At 39.7% G+C, this 12,925-nt stretch overlaps 1 pseudogene; it reads left to right on the top strand.

The window, feature by feature from the left end:
* Positions 1-10,770: 10,770 nt before the first annotated feature.
* Positions 10,771-12,477, top strand: LOC117098835 (annotated as a pseudogene).
* The last annotated feature ends 448 nt before the right edge of the window (positions 12,478-12,925 follow it).

Below are 12,925 nucleotides of genomic sequence, written 5' to 3' on the forward strand. Positions count from 1 at the left end.
TCAGCATTTCCATCAAGGTAAATTAATTTTTTGAAGAATCACAGTTAAGTTGACTTGTATGAAGCACTAAGTGTGCCCAAATTACAAATAAAATACTGAAAACTTATGTCAAAGATGGCATTTTACACCAATAAATAATTCTTGATCTGCAATTCATGTTAAAATACAATGGTCAAAATATTTAACCTCAGGTACAGTACAATTTAGTGGTTTCATTTTTCCCTTAAGTAATGCATTTAATTGCTCATGGTATATGAAATATTTGTGCAATCAGAAAAAATCAAATAAAAAACAGGGCTTCAAATGACTTAGTTTTCTAATAAAGCAACAAACATAAAAACTATCATGTTTCCTTATTGGGTGTTAGAAACAATGCTTGGCACCTATAGGAGATTAAAAAGTGAGGAGGGTAATTTACAGTCTATTGCTCCCTTCCCCAAATCAAGTAGTTATATTTCATATTCTTGTGGAAGGAATAAAGCAGGTATATACGAACAAGTAGGAAATGGTCATAGAAACAGATACTAAATATGGTTTCCACTGTACAGATACTTTCTGAAAATGATGATAATACCTACCTTGAGAGTTAATCATGAAAGTTAATTAAGTGGCATTTATATTAAATCACTACGTAAATTGTTACGAGTGTTGCAAATGTTAGGTTATTTCATTATTATTACGAATATTATTATATGAGAGAGCAGCATAATGGAGAAAGAGCATGGACTTTGATGTTACACACACTTGGCAAAGTTTGGCTTTAATGCATGCTAGATGGGTGATTACATTTACTTTATTTCTTTGAGCCTCAATTTCCCCCATGTGAATGGAATAACTTTTTACCTAATAGGGTTGTACAGATGATGACATGATATGCCCTGCGTTTGGTGCTTGTCACTGAATCTTGCATATTGTAATAGTTCAAGGAATGTTAACATCCTTTCTCTTTCTTGTTATTATAAGTGATTCATGGCCGGGCGCGGTGGCTCAAGCCTGTAATCCCAGCACTTTGGGAGGCCGAGACGGGTGGATCTCGAGGTCAGGAGATCGAGACCATCCTGGCTAACACGGTGAAACCCCGTCTCTACTAAAAAAAATACAAAAAACTAGCCGGGCGAGGTGGCGGGCGCCCGTAGTCCCAGCTACCCGGGAGGCTGAGGCAGGAGAATGGCGTGAACCCAGGAGGCGGAGCTTGCAGTGAGCTGAGATCCGGCCACTGCACTCCAGCCTGGGCGACAGAGCGAGACTCCGTCTCAAAAAAAAAAAAAAAAAAAAAAGTGATTCATTACTACTTTGTTATGAAGACATTGTCATTCTCCTTGTCTGCATTATTTCTAACCCATTTTCTCAGAGGGTAAATAGGCTAGCTAAGCCTAAAGAATCATTAGGCAAATTACCTCAAAATCTGTTTTTCTTTTTTTGGACATGAGCAGGATATTTTAAAAAGTAGCCTCTGGGATTTACCCAGCTCCTGCATTTCTATTTCTCTCTCTACCTTCCTTAGAGTGGTCCCGTCCCAGGCTGATGGTGACTCAGCTACCTTGGCCTTTTTAATGGTGTCTTAGCTGCTGAGGTCTTGCAAACGGTGCTTCCTCATTCTGAGCCTATGGAAACATTTTTAAACTTCACATTGTAATGGTTGCACATTGGGATTAGGGGATAAGGAAAAGCAAAAAAAGATATTAGCCTGCATAGAGAAATTTCTGAATAATTTTGTCCTGGATAGCAATAACAAGTCTAGGATTAGGTATCGTGCATGCTTTGTTTTTAAATGTAAAATAAATGAAAAATGAAATTATGCCAGCAAGTCCTGGCTACAAGAAGACATTTGATTTCTAAATGTTAGTTAACTCTTCTTCTCTCTAAGATAAAATATTTAAACTAGGGATAATTGGAAGTTCACTTCTCTGACCATGTCTTAGGAACCAATGAAAGATATGTCAGTTCTTTTGGGAGGCTGAGGCAGGTGGATCACCTGAGGTCAGGAGTTTGAGCCAGCCTGGCCAACACAGCAAAACCTCGTCTCTACTAAAAATACAAAAAAAATTAGCTGGGTGTGGTGGCACCTGTAGTCCCAGCTACCTGGGAGGCTGAGGCAAGAGAATCACTGGAACCTGGGAGGCAGGGGTTGCAGGGAGCCAAGATCGCACCACTGTACTCCAGCCTGGGTGACAGAGCGAGACTCTGTCTCAAAGAAAACCAAACCAAACCAAACCAAACCAAACCAAACAAAACAAAACACAAAAAGGGTAAGTCAGTTCTGATATAACTACTTTTGGATGAGGTGATACAGCTGGGAGCTGGCTTTGTTCCTGTGGATGGGAGTCACAGGATGGTGATGAATCGCAGTGAAAAGTGGAGAAGAGGGGGTGGGGAGCATGGCTTTCTAAAAGGGGTGAGCCCTGGTTACAAACTGGGGTGGTTGCAGTTATTGATATAAATATCCCCTTTCAGATAATGGCCTGAATATTTTTCCTACTCTTTTCAATCCTCCTCTGAATAAAAACATTGAATAAATATAAGTTTTTGTTTTTCCTTAACCTCTAATCCCAGTATGCAATCATTATGATATGGTTTGGCTGTGTCCTTACTCAACTCTCACCTTGACTTGTAATAGTCTCCAGGTGTCAAGAGTGGGGCCAGGTGGAGATAATTGAATCATGAGGCGGCTTCCCTCATACTGTTCCTGTGGTAGTGAATAAGTCTCACGAGACCTGATGGTTATATAAATGGGAGTTCCCGTTCTTAGGCTGTCATGGACCTCCAGCCATGTGAGACGTGACTTTGTTCCTCCTTCTGCCATGATTGTGAGACCTCCCCAGCCATGTGGAACTGTGAGTCAATTAAACATTTTTCCTTTATAAATTGCCCAGTCTCAGGTATGTCTTCATTAGCAGCATGAGAACAGACTAATACATACTACAATGAGAAATTAAACATTGTTTCCATAGGCTCAAAACAAGGAAGCACAGTGCAGGACCTGAGCAGCTAGAACACCCTTGAAAAGGCCAAGATAGTTGAGTCACGTCGGCCTGGGGCGTGACCACTGTTCTCCTCTAAGGAGGGTAGAGAGAAAAATAGAAATGCAGGGGCTGGGTACATCCCAGGGGTGACTTTAAAAAATATCCTGCTTATGTCCAAAAAAAAAAAAAAAAATTTATGTCCCCCCTCAAAAAAAACAGACCAATGACTATTTAGTCTTAGCTAGCCTGTTTACCCTCTGAGAAAATTGGTTAGAAATAAAGCTTCAAACGTCCCTAGAGGTCTCGAAGGAGTCATTAATACCACATTTTCAGAGTTACACCCATGCTAAGGGAAAGTATAGCAGGACCCATGGCCAGCTATGCTCTGAGCCAAGGTCAGAGAATGAGAATGGGGTTAATTCTTTCCCAGACGAGTGAGGAGGACTCGTTTCTGTTTTAAAGCACCCTCTGCAGAAAGGGTATCGCTAAATTAGGAAAAATTAAAACATACGATTTTTCTATATTATTTAAGCTATTTTACATTAATTTAGGTCAGAAACGCCTCTTCAACACTGAATAACACTCATGCCTAACTGCACATATGTGCTGTCCCTTGGTTTTGGAGTTTCTCGAAATCACAGATGGGAAGCAGGTAGAACTTGAGAGAAGCAGACAAGCAGGAACAGAGGCAGAATGTGTGGCTGCCACGCTGCATTTGTGACTTCTAATTTTCTGATTGAATGAAAGATATCAGTGTACATTTGTTTCATTTGCATGTCAAAACTGTAATCCCTCTTCCCACATCAAGGCATCTAAGGGCAAGGAATGTGACGACTTCTGAAATAAAATCAGACATCACAAGAACTAGCCTCACCTTTGAAGCTGTTGAAAGCTGCTTTCAGTGTTTTCACAAATATCTCTATCAACTTTTTTTTTCTCTAAGCTGTGTTTTTCTTAAGCAGCAGAATTTAGTTTTAAAAAGAAACTCATACAGTTCTATTTTTTTTTTTAAGGTTTGCATTGGGCCTGACAATACAGGAAAAACCTGCTTATTTTCTTTAAAAGGGCATGCTTGCATTCATTTGTGCAGCACCACTGCCAGCGGGGAGAATTCCAGATGTTTTTCACCTTATTGGTTAGGTGGGTCTGTGCGAGGCAGCCACGAATCTACATTGTTTCTATAGAAAATTGTGATTCACGTTCCCAGCAGCTGATCCGCTGGCAAACTTTTGATGGCAACAAAATATTGAATTAAAAGGTTTTGTTTATAGTTAAATACTGTATTACTCCATATAGGTATGAGAGATGACATGAGAATGACTAGGAATTCATGCAGGCTGGGATGTCAGCAGAAGTCTTTATGGATTGTGACAATTTCATGTTATCCTTGAAGGACAATTGTAGTTTAAAAACATTTAGATGAGAAGCTTGAAGAGGTGTTTTTTCATTTTTTTTTTTTTTTTTCCTGCAGCTGGGAGAGAAGAGATTAAAGGAAGACAATTAGAATGAACATCTTGTTGAGATTTAGGAAAAACTCAATGATAGACTGAAAAAAATTTTTGGAAAAAGAATTTGGGAAAGAATTTGGGAACAAGCTTTGGGAAAGAAGGTTGGGGTTTGGATAGATTATGGTAAGGAATTGCACTCAGAGTGAGTCTGAATTTTATGTTAAGTATGAGATGGTCTGTTTCTGGTTAGAGAAATGACATAAAAATGTGCTTAGGAAGATTACCCATTTTTAAGGTTCTTTCAAGGAGAAATTGGAGAGGAAGAGATTAGTGTCTGATAAATCATCTTCAACTTATCTTGCAGCTTAGCTGAGCAATTCTTTTCTTTTTTTCTTTTTTAACAATTTCATGGAAAAATCCTTAAAGCAGTAGTTACACACCATTCGTTTATATCACAAACCCTCAGTTCTGACTCTTGACTTCTCAAAGATTACCTCAACTTTTTTTTAATTAAGAAGATAAAAACTGTAAATCATGAACTCCCTCATTTTTTTTAACTGCTTTTACTGCAATGTACATTTTTTTTCCTTTATGGTATGAAGGATGTGTATTTTAAATTTTCCCTCCCCTTCCCTCCCTCCCTCTCTCCCTCTCTCCCTCCCTTCCTCCCTCCTTTCCTCCCTCCCTTGTATCTCTATCATCTGTCTTTCTAATTCATCTCAATCATCTGTTGTGCCTAAGCCCTCTCCTTCACCTGTATATATTCTAGATATTCTTCCCCACTTCCTGAGGCAATTTCCTTGCTTCCGTGTCTCCCTTTAACTCATCTGACAGACTGTTTAACTTCTGTTTGCCATGTAGTTATAATTTCTTTTGTATTTTTTTAATTTCTGAAGTTCTTGATAATTACCCTGTTTATTTTTTCTCACCATTCCTGCCTTCAGTGACTCTAGATAAATCAAAAAGTCATCTCTGTCTTCATCTTATTATTTATTTTTACTTGGCATAAACCAATGCATCACTTCTTTTTCATTTTTTTTAAATTAGGATATTTTGTCAGTTCTTTTGAAAACTTGAAACGTTATCCAGTATGTCTCCCTATATTTAGGTTTATTCTTTGTCGGTTTAAAAAAAAAATCCCTCTTGTTCTCCCCATGCTCTAACTCTAGTGATGAGTTCAGTATTCTCAAATCTTATCTATCTACGTACAGAATACTTAAGAGATCAATATGTCCCAAACTAGTTGGAGTAAGGATAATATCAGAGGTAGAAAAAAAGATCACCTTTTTGGTTATGGGATAAAATACAAGTAAACATTAACAATGGTCCTCCTTGCTTCCCACCTTCTTCCCAAAGTTCCCAAGTCTTAGGAGAAAAAGAAAAATCCCTACCTATGTGTGATGTGGAGTGCAAGTTCTATTTCTCACTAACCCAGGCAGAATGCAGAATGTACTGATTGTGAAGAGGAGACGGCGAGTGAGTTGTTTTAGCAGCCAGTGATTCCCCAAGGATACTTACTGAGTCCCTTCTGTTCCTGCTGGAGGAAGATAACATTTCCATGCTGTTAGCATGTGAAACAATAGTAGGGCTGACTATGGAAGTGCCTTCATGTTTTGGTTAACTGACTTACACTTCTGACTTTTTTTTTTTTTTTTTTTTTTTTGAGGCAGAGTCTTGCTCTGTCGCCCAGGCTGGAGTGCAGTGGGGCGATCTCGGCTCTCTGCAAGCTCCGTCTCCCGGGTTCACGCCATTCTCCTGCCTCAGCCTCCCGAGTAGTTGGGACTACAGACACCCACCACCATGCCTGGCTAATTTTTTGTATTTTTAGTAGAGACGGGGTTTCACCATGCTAGCCAGGATGGTCTCGATCTCTTGACCTCATGATCTGCCCACCTTGGCCTCCCAAAGTGCTGGGATTACAGGTGTGAGCCACTGTGCCTGGCCTACTTCTGACTTTAATTGAGAGTGGGCAGGCATTTATTGGCTTAGAAAGTTCATGCATAAGGAACTCACATGTCCTCTAAAATGGTAATGTAGCTGCTTTTATTTTTCAAACATAGACTTGACACCTAGACACAAACCATGGCATTATAATCAAATTTCAACAGTCAACTTTATATTTAAGGCATTCAAACTTCCACTAATTTAGCAGATAGTCTGATGACCAAGGAAAGACCATCTCATTACAAAATGGTGTTTGCTTAAAAATGTCAACTGCCAAAAAGATATTGTCCCTAAAATTTCTACTAAGACACTATGTCATTTAGCTTTCTCCAGAGAAACAGAACCAGTAAGATATATCTCCTACGTCACCAGTATATTTAGTTCCTATTTATTTTAGATATTTATTTCAAAAAATTGGCTTACGAGATTATAGAGGCTGGAAAGTCCAAAATTTGTAGAACAGGCTGATAGGCTGAAGATTCAGATAGGAGCTGATGTTTCAGTTTTGAAGTCAAATGTCTTCCTCCCCAGGGGTACCTCAGTCTTGCTTTTAAGGCTTTCCAACTGATTGAATGAGGCCTACTCCTATTACTGAGAATAATCTTTACCTAAAGTCAACTGATTGTAGAGAACCACATCTGCAAAATTCCTTTGCAGCAACATTTAGATTAGTGTTGGATTGAATCACTGGGTACTGTTGTCTAGTCAAGTTGACGCATAAAACTGACCAGGACAAATTTTCCTCAGGAACCAACTCTACTTTCCAATCTTTACATTTCCAAGATTTGAGAATTCATAATGTTAAATTCTATGTGAAATAATTCGTTGAACGATCTTTCTCATTTTTTCGTTCCCCACATGTCTCTAGATTTATTCACTCTTACAGGCATATTCTAAGTGACTGCTGTATACTTGGCACTGGCAAGGTGTGAGGCCTCACATACACCGGGAACTGTGCCTGTCCTCAGGAGCTGTCTACCATCATCCTTGTGTAGGTTCTCCAGCCTGATGTTGAAATTATTGCAATAACAACATTAAATCTGATGTTGCCTCTCCCTCACCCTCTTATGTTGTCTTGGGGGGGGGCGGAATTATTGCACGACTTAATAGGCTGTCAAAAACTAGTATTAGTTTGTACATGATTGATCTGAATCATAATTCCTTTTCTTTTGCCTGAGATTTGTCTGTGTAAGTAAATTTGCTACCTAGGTGCACATATGCAATTACTTAACAGTTTAAATTCATTTTAGTATGTATAGCATTTATTCTTGCTGGAATGAACACATAATTTGTATTCATACATATAAGAATATTATTAGAAAACAGTAAATTTGCATGAACCAATTTAAGAGCAAACATAAATCTTCATCTACGTGTTGCTACCCTAGTCTTCCTTAGCTCTCAAAAATCTAGTAGTTAATAAACCCAAAACACATACATGAGTGAATTTTTGAAATTGGTATATAATATGTGTATGTATTTATGGAGTTCCTGTGATATTTTGTTACATGCATAGAATGAGTAATGATCAAGTTAGGATATGTATGGTATCCATCCTCTTCAGTATTTATTATTTCTGTGTGTTAGGAGTATTTCAAGTCCTGTCTAACTATTTTGAAATGTACAATACATTGTTGTTAACTGTAGTCAGTCACCCTACATGACACTTCATCGAGAAATCTTTCTTGGTTTAATTGTAAGAATCTGAGTTGCTTTCCACTACCATTTCCTAAGTCCAAACATCAGTGTCTTCCTGGGGGATAATTTGCAAGAGAAATAATGAGGAACCGCAGGACTCTTGTGAGCTGCAAAGGTAATTTGCTTATTTAACTATTACTAAGGGCAGGAGGAACAGCCAGGCCAAAATGGTCTGTGCTTTTGCATAGTAACATGGCTATTAGAATATTAGAATAGGGGCCTACCATCCCATTTTAAAAAGTGGGGAAGAAATAAAACAGGATAAAAGACAAAACCTGAAACTGAGCACATCTTATAAGAATAGAATAGCTATTGACTTAGAAAAATCCTATTCATTTCATTGCTTTTTCTTTAAAACATTTTCTACTGTGATAAAATAATATAATTTCTGTTCTCCCTTTATTATCTAGCTATTTGGTAATATGGAATGTTTTTGTAAAGAGAAAAGAACATAAAAATCTTATATAGCCAGTCTCTGATCCCAGATGCTGTTCTTCTCTGTCCATTTCTTTTTCTACTAAGAGTTGTGCAGTCCATTAATCTGATCTTTAGGAATGGCCTATTGTGAATGTTCGCAAGTGACTATGGTGACTCTAATCTTTACTAGTGTAAAACTCCTTTACATATTATATAATTAGTAAGCATTTATTATTTCTGTGTCCTGGTGGATAAACTACAATATTAACTTCTTTGGTAGTTACAACGCATTCTTTACAATGAATAATTTTGGGCAATACGTTCTTTTTCTAGGCACTCTCTATGAAGCACCCACAGATTGTGTATTATTTTATTAGTCATGGTGACCTTAACTGAGATGAAACATTTCAGAATTTGTCCTGAACCAAGTAACAGTGTTTAAATGACTTAACTCTGCAATATTTCAAACAATGCAACCATCCATCAAAGCTAAATGTTATTAATATAAAATTAATGCCTTGAGGGAAAAAAGGGAATAGGAGTACTAGGTACGAGACAGTCTTTGGTTCTCTCTTGGCAAGTTTATATGCATATTTTTAAACTTTTAAAAAATTTTGGATTTGGTTTGCTTCAGTGTTTAGAATCTTTTAGTTGAAAGTATATATACTTTAAAATTGTACTAATCTCTACAAAATTAAATGACAGAAGAGCTATTTGGGGGTCATTATACTAGAATATCAGTGGGTACAAATCGCAAAGTTGAGTTGAAAAACTATAGCACATGTTAAGACGTTTACATAAACTCAGTTATGATCCTGCACCCATTGAATAGGTTCCTTTCTTGGAGTTTCTTCTCTGAGTCATCCTAAGCTCCTGGGGCTAAGGAAGGACCACAGTTTCAGGGAAGCATCTCAGAGCCCTCCTGATCACTGATGAGATACCTGCATTTCCCTGCCCTTTGGGTTGGGTTTTGTGGCCCTTCTTGTTGTAGAGCCTGCTCTCATCTTTGGCAAGACTAGGAATCTGGGTGACCAGCACTGAAACTTATGAGGTGCTCCATAGAACCATATCACTGAGGGCCTCAGGAGGGGATGGGAGTGGAGACAGAGCTCAGACTGCTCCCTGGACTCAGAGTCCTCCTCCCCTGAAAGCCTCAGACCTGGATTTTTCTGGGCTCCTGGAGCATCCCTTCACTTCCCGTAGGCTTCAGAGATGCCTACCCTCTCTCTCTCCAATAAAAGGACTTACAGTTTTTTAAAAAGACTTTCCAGCTGAGTGTGGAGGCTCATGCCTGTAATCCCAGCACTTTGGGAGGCTGAGGCAGATGGATCACTTGAGGTTAGGAGTTAGAGACCAGCCTGGCCAACATGGCAAAACCCTGTCTCTACTAAAAGTACAAAAATTAGCTGGGTGTGGTGGCATTCACCTATAATCCCAGCTACTTGGGAAGCTGAGGCAGGAGAATCGCTTGAACCCAGGAGGTGGAGGTTGCAATGAGCGGAGATTGTACCACTGCACTCCAGCCTGGGCAGCAGAGTAAGACTATTTCAAAAACAAACGAAAAAAAAAACACCTTTCCAAAGACCTAGATATATACATATATACACACACACATATACATATATATACTATACATATATATGTATATATATTTTTTGAGATGCAGTTTAACTTTTTTTTTTTTTTTTTTTTTTTTTGAGACGGAGTCTCGCTCCGTCGCCCAGGCTGGAGTGCGGTGGCGCGATCTCCACTCACTGCAAGCTCCGCCTCCTGGGTTCACGCCATTCTCCTGCCTCAGCCTCCCATGTAGCTGGGACTACAGGCGCCCGCCACCGCGCCCGGCTAATTTTTGTATTTTTAGTAGAGACAGGGTTTCACCGTGTTAGGATGGTCTCTTGTTGCCCAGGCGGGAGTGCAATGGCTGATCTCAACTCACCACAGCCTCTGCCTGCTGGGTTCAAGTGATTCTCCTGCCTTGGCCTGAGTAGCTGTGATTACAGGCATGTGCCACCACGCCCAGCTTATTTTTTGTATTTTTAGTAGAGACGGGTTTCACCGTGTTAGCCAGGATGGTCTCGATCTCCCAACCTGAGGTGACCCACCCACCTCGGCTTCCCAAAGTGCTGGGATTACAGGCGTGAGCCACTGCCCCTGGTCCAAGACCTAGATATTAAAAAAAACAAAAAACAAAAAACTGTGTTCCCAGTCACGTGTCTTCAGACTCCTCCCAGCCAGCGATGGAGGCGAGACACCCCCAGTAACAGGCGGTGGCGACTGCTGCGTCCACTGGGTTTCAGCCTCTTCCCAGCAGCGGCTCTAAGAAGCGCAGTAGAACTCGACTGTATTCAATCAAGTTAGTTTCTTGCCTAGAATTGTAGCTTCCACCTGCACCTTCCAGCCACCATGGCAACCTCATCTGAAGAAGTTTTGCTGATTGTAAAGAAAGTGCATCAAAAGAAGCAGGATGGAGCGCTATACTTCACGGCAGAAAGAATTGCTTGGGCACCTGAAGGCAAAAATGGATTTACAATCAGCCATATGTGTGTGGATATTAAATGCCAGAAAATTAGTCCAGAAGGAAAAGCTATAAAATCAGCATCAGCTGGACCTGCATGCAGGGGACAAAAGCAACTAACTTACATTTTTCCAATGAAAGCCCAGCAGTGAAAGAGCAAGATGCAGTAAAGGACCTTCTTCAGCTGCTGCTGCCCAAATTCAAGAGGAAAGTAAATAAAGAACTGGAAGAGAAGAACAGAGTTCTGCAGGAAGATCCTGTTTTGTTTCAGCTTTATAAAGACCTTGTTGTGAGCCAAGTGATCAGTGCTGAGGAATTCTGGGCCAATTGTTTAAATGTGAATGCAACAGAAAATTCTCCACATCCAGTCATAAGCAGGATGTTGGCATTGCTGCTGCATTTCTGGCTGATGCCTGGCCCCAAACGGATGGCTGTAACGCTCTGAGATATAATTTAACTTCTGATATCATTGAGGTCATATTTAGGACCTATCCAGCAGTAAAAATTAAATATGCAGAAAACGTTCCCCACAACATGACAGAAGCGATTCTGGACACGTTTTTTCCAGTCCCATTATTTTCACAGGGATCGGCTGAATACTGGGTCAAAGGATCTCTTTGCAGAATATGCCAAAATAGATGAAAAACACCTAAAAACAATGGTTTCATTAGGGGTGAAAAACCTACTACTAGATTTAACAGCTTTGGGAGATAAATCCTTAGATGAGGGCTATGGCATTTCCTCTGTGCCATCTGCTTCCAATTCTAAATCCGTAGAAGAGAATAGTAATGTTGCCATCAAGAGATTTAACCATCAAAGTGCCATGGTCCAAGCAGCTGGACTCAGGAAACAAGAAGCAGAAAATGAACAAAATAGCCCAGCAGCATGGATGGAAATTCCGGAGATGCAGACTGCTTTCAGCCAGTAGTCAAAAGGGTGAAATTACAAGAGTCCATTGAATACGAAGACTTGGGGAAAAATAAATTTGGGAAAATGAATGCACTAAACCTCAAGAAGTTAGATAGGTATTATGGTCCAACTCCAACCCAGTCACTACAGTATGCAACAAGTCAGGACATTATTCTTTTCAAAGTATTGGACAAGAAATGGAAGCTTAGACACCCAAGTTAACTCAGATTCTCTCTGGTAGTACCATCACAGCACTGTCACCTGGAGGGGCACTCATGCAGGGAGGAACACAGCAAACCATTAAACCAGATGGTGCCAAATGATACTCAGTCTGAATTGAAACACTTGCATGTAGCTGTTGGAGAACTTCTATGTCATTTCTGGTCCTGCTTTCCTAGAAGAAAAGGTCGTGAAAATGAAAAGTAATTTGGAACGATTCCAAGTTACGAAGCTCTGCCCATTCCAAGAAAAGATTCGGAGACAGTATTTAAGCACAAATTTGGTAAGTTACATAGAGATACTCCAGACAGCCTACAACAAGCTCCACATGTGGCAGTCATGGCGTCTGATGAAGAAAACGTGAGCGGGCCATGATGCTCAAAGCTTTTGTGAGATTGAGAGAACTATGACCTGCAGCAACTCTGGAAACCTGGCCTGTCAGACAAGCAGATGACCTCACAGGAGTGATAAGAAACGTCTGCTCCATGCCGACTCCCAGAGCTAATGCTATTGTACTTGCACACTGGGGACTGAAAGGAAAGAAGACACTAAATGCTGGGGAGGTAAATCAAGGCAGAACCAAAAAATGAGCTAAGTTGTAAATACATATATGTATACACATACATACAGATGTACATGTGTATGTACATATATATTTTAAAAGACTACTGCAGTTACTCAGGAACTGCTTTTGATTCACATTAAGCTGCTTTCAGAAATTAAAAAAAAAAAAACAATTTTAAAGGGTGCATTGATAAAATCTGAGGTTTTTTGGTTGTTATTTTCGGTGTAAATTTTTTCTGGTAAGTTTG

Source organism: Trachypithecus francoisi, unplaced genomic scaffold, assembly GCF_009764315.1.
Source record: "Trachypithecus francoisi isolate TF-2019V2 unplaced genomic scaffold, Tfra_2.0 Contig01474, whole genome shotgun sequence".
Classification (NCBI taxonomy): Eukaryota; Metazoa; Chordata; class Mammalia; order Primates; family Cercopithecidae; genus Trachypithecus; species Trachypithecus francoisi.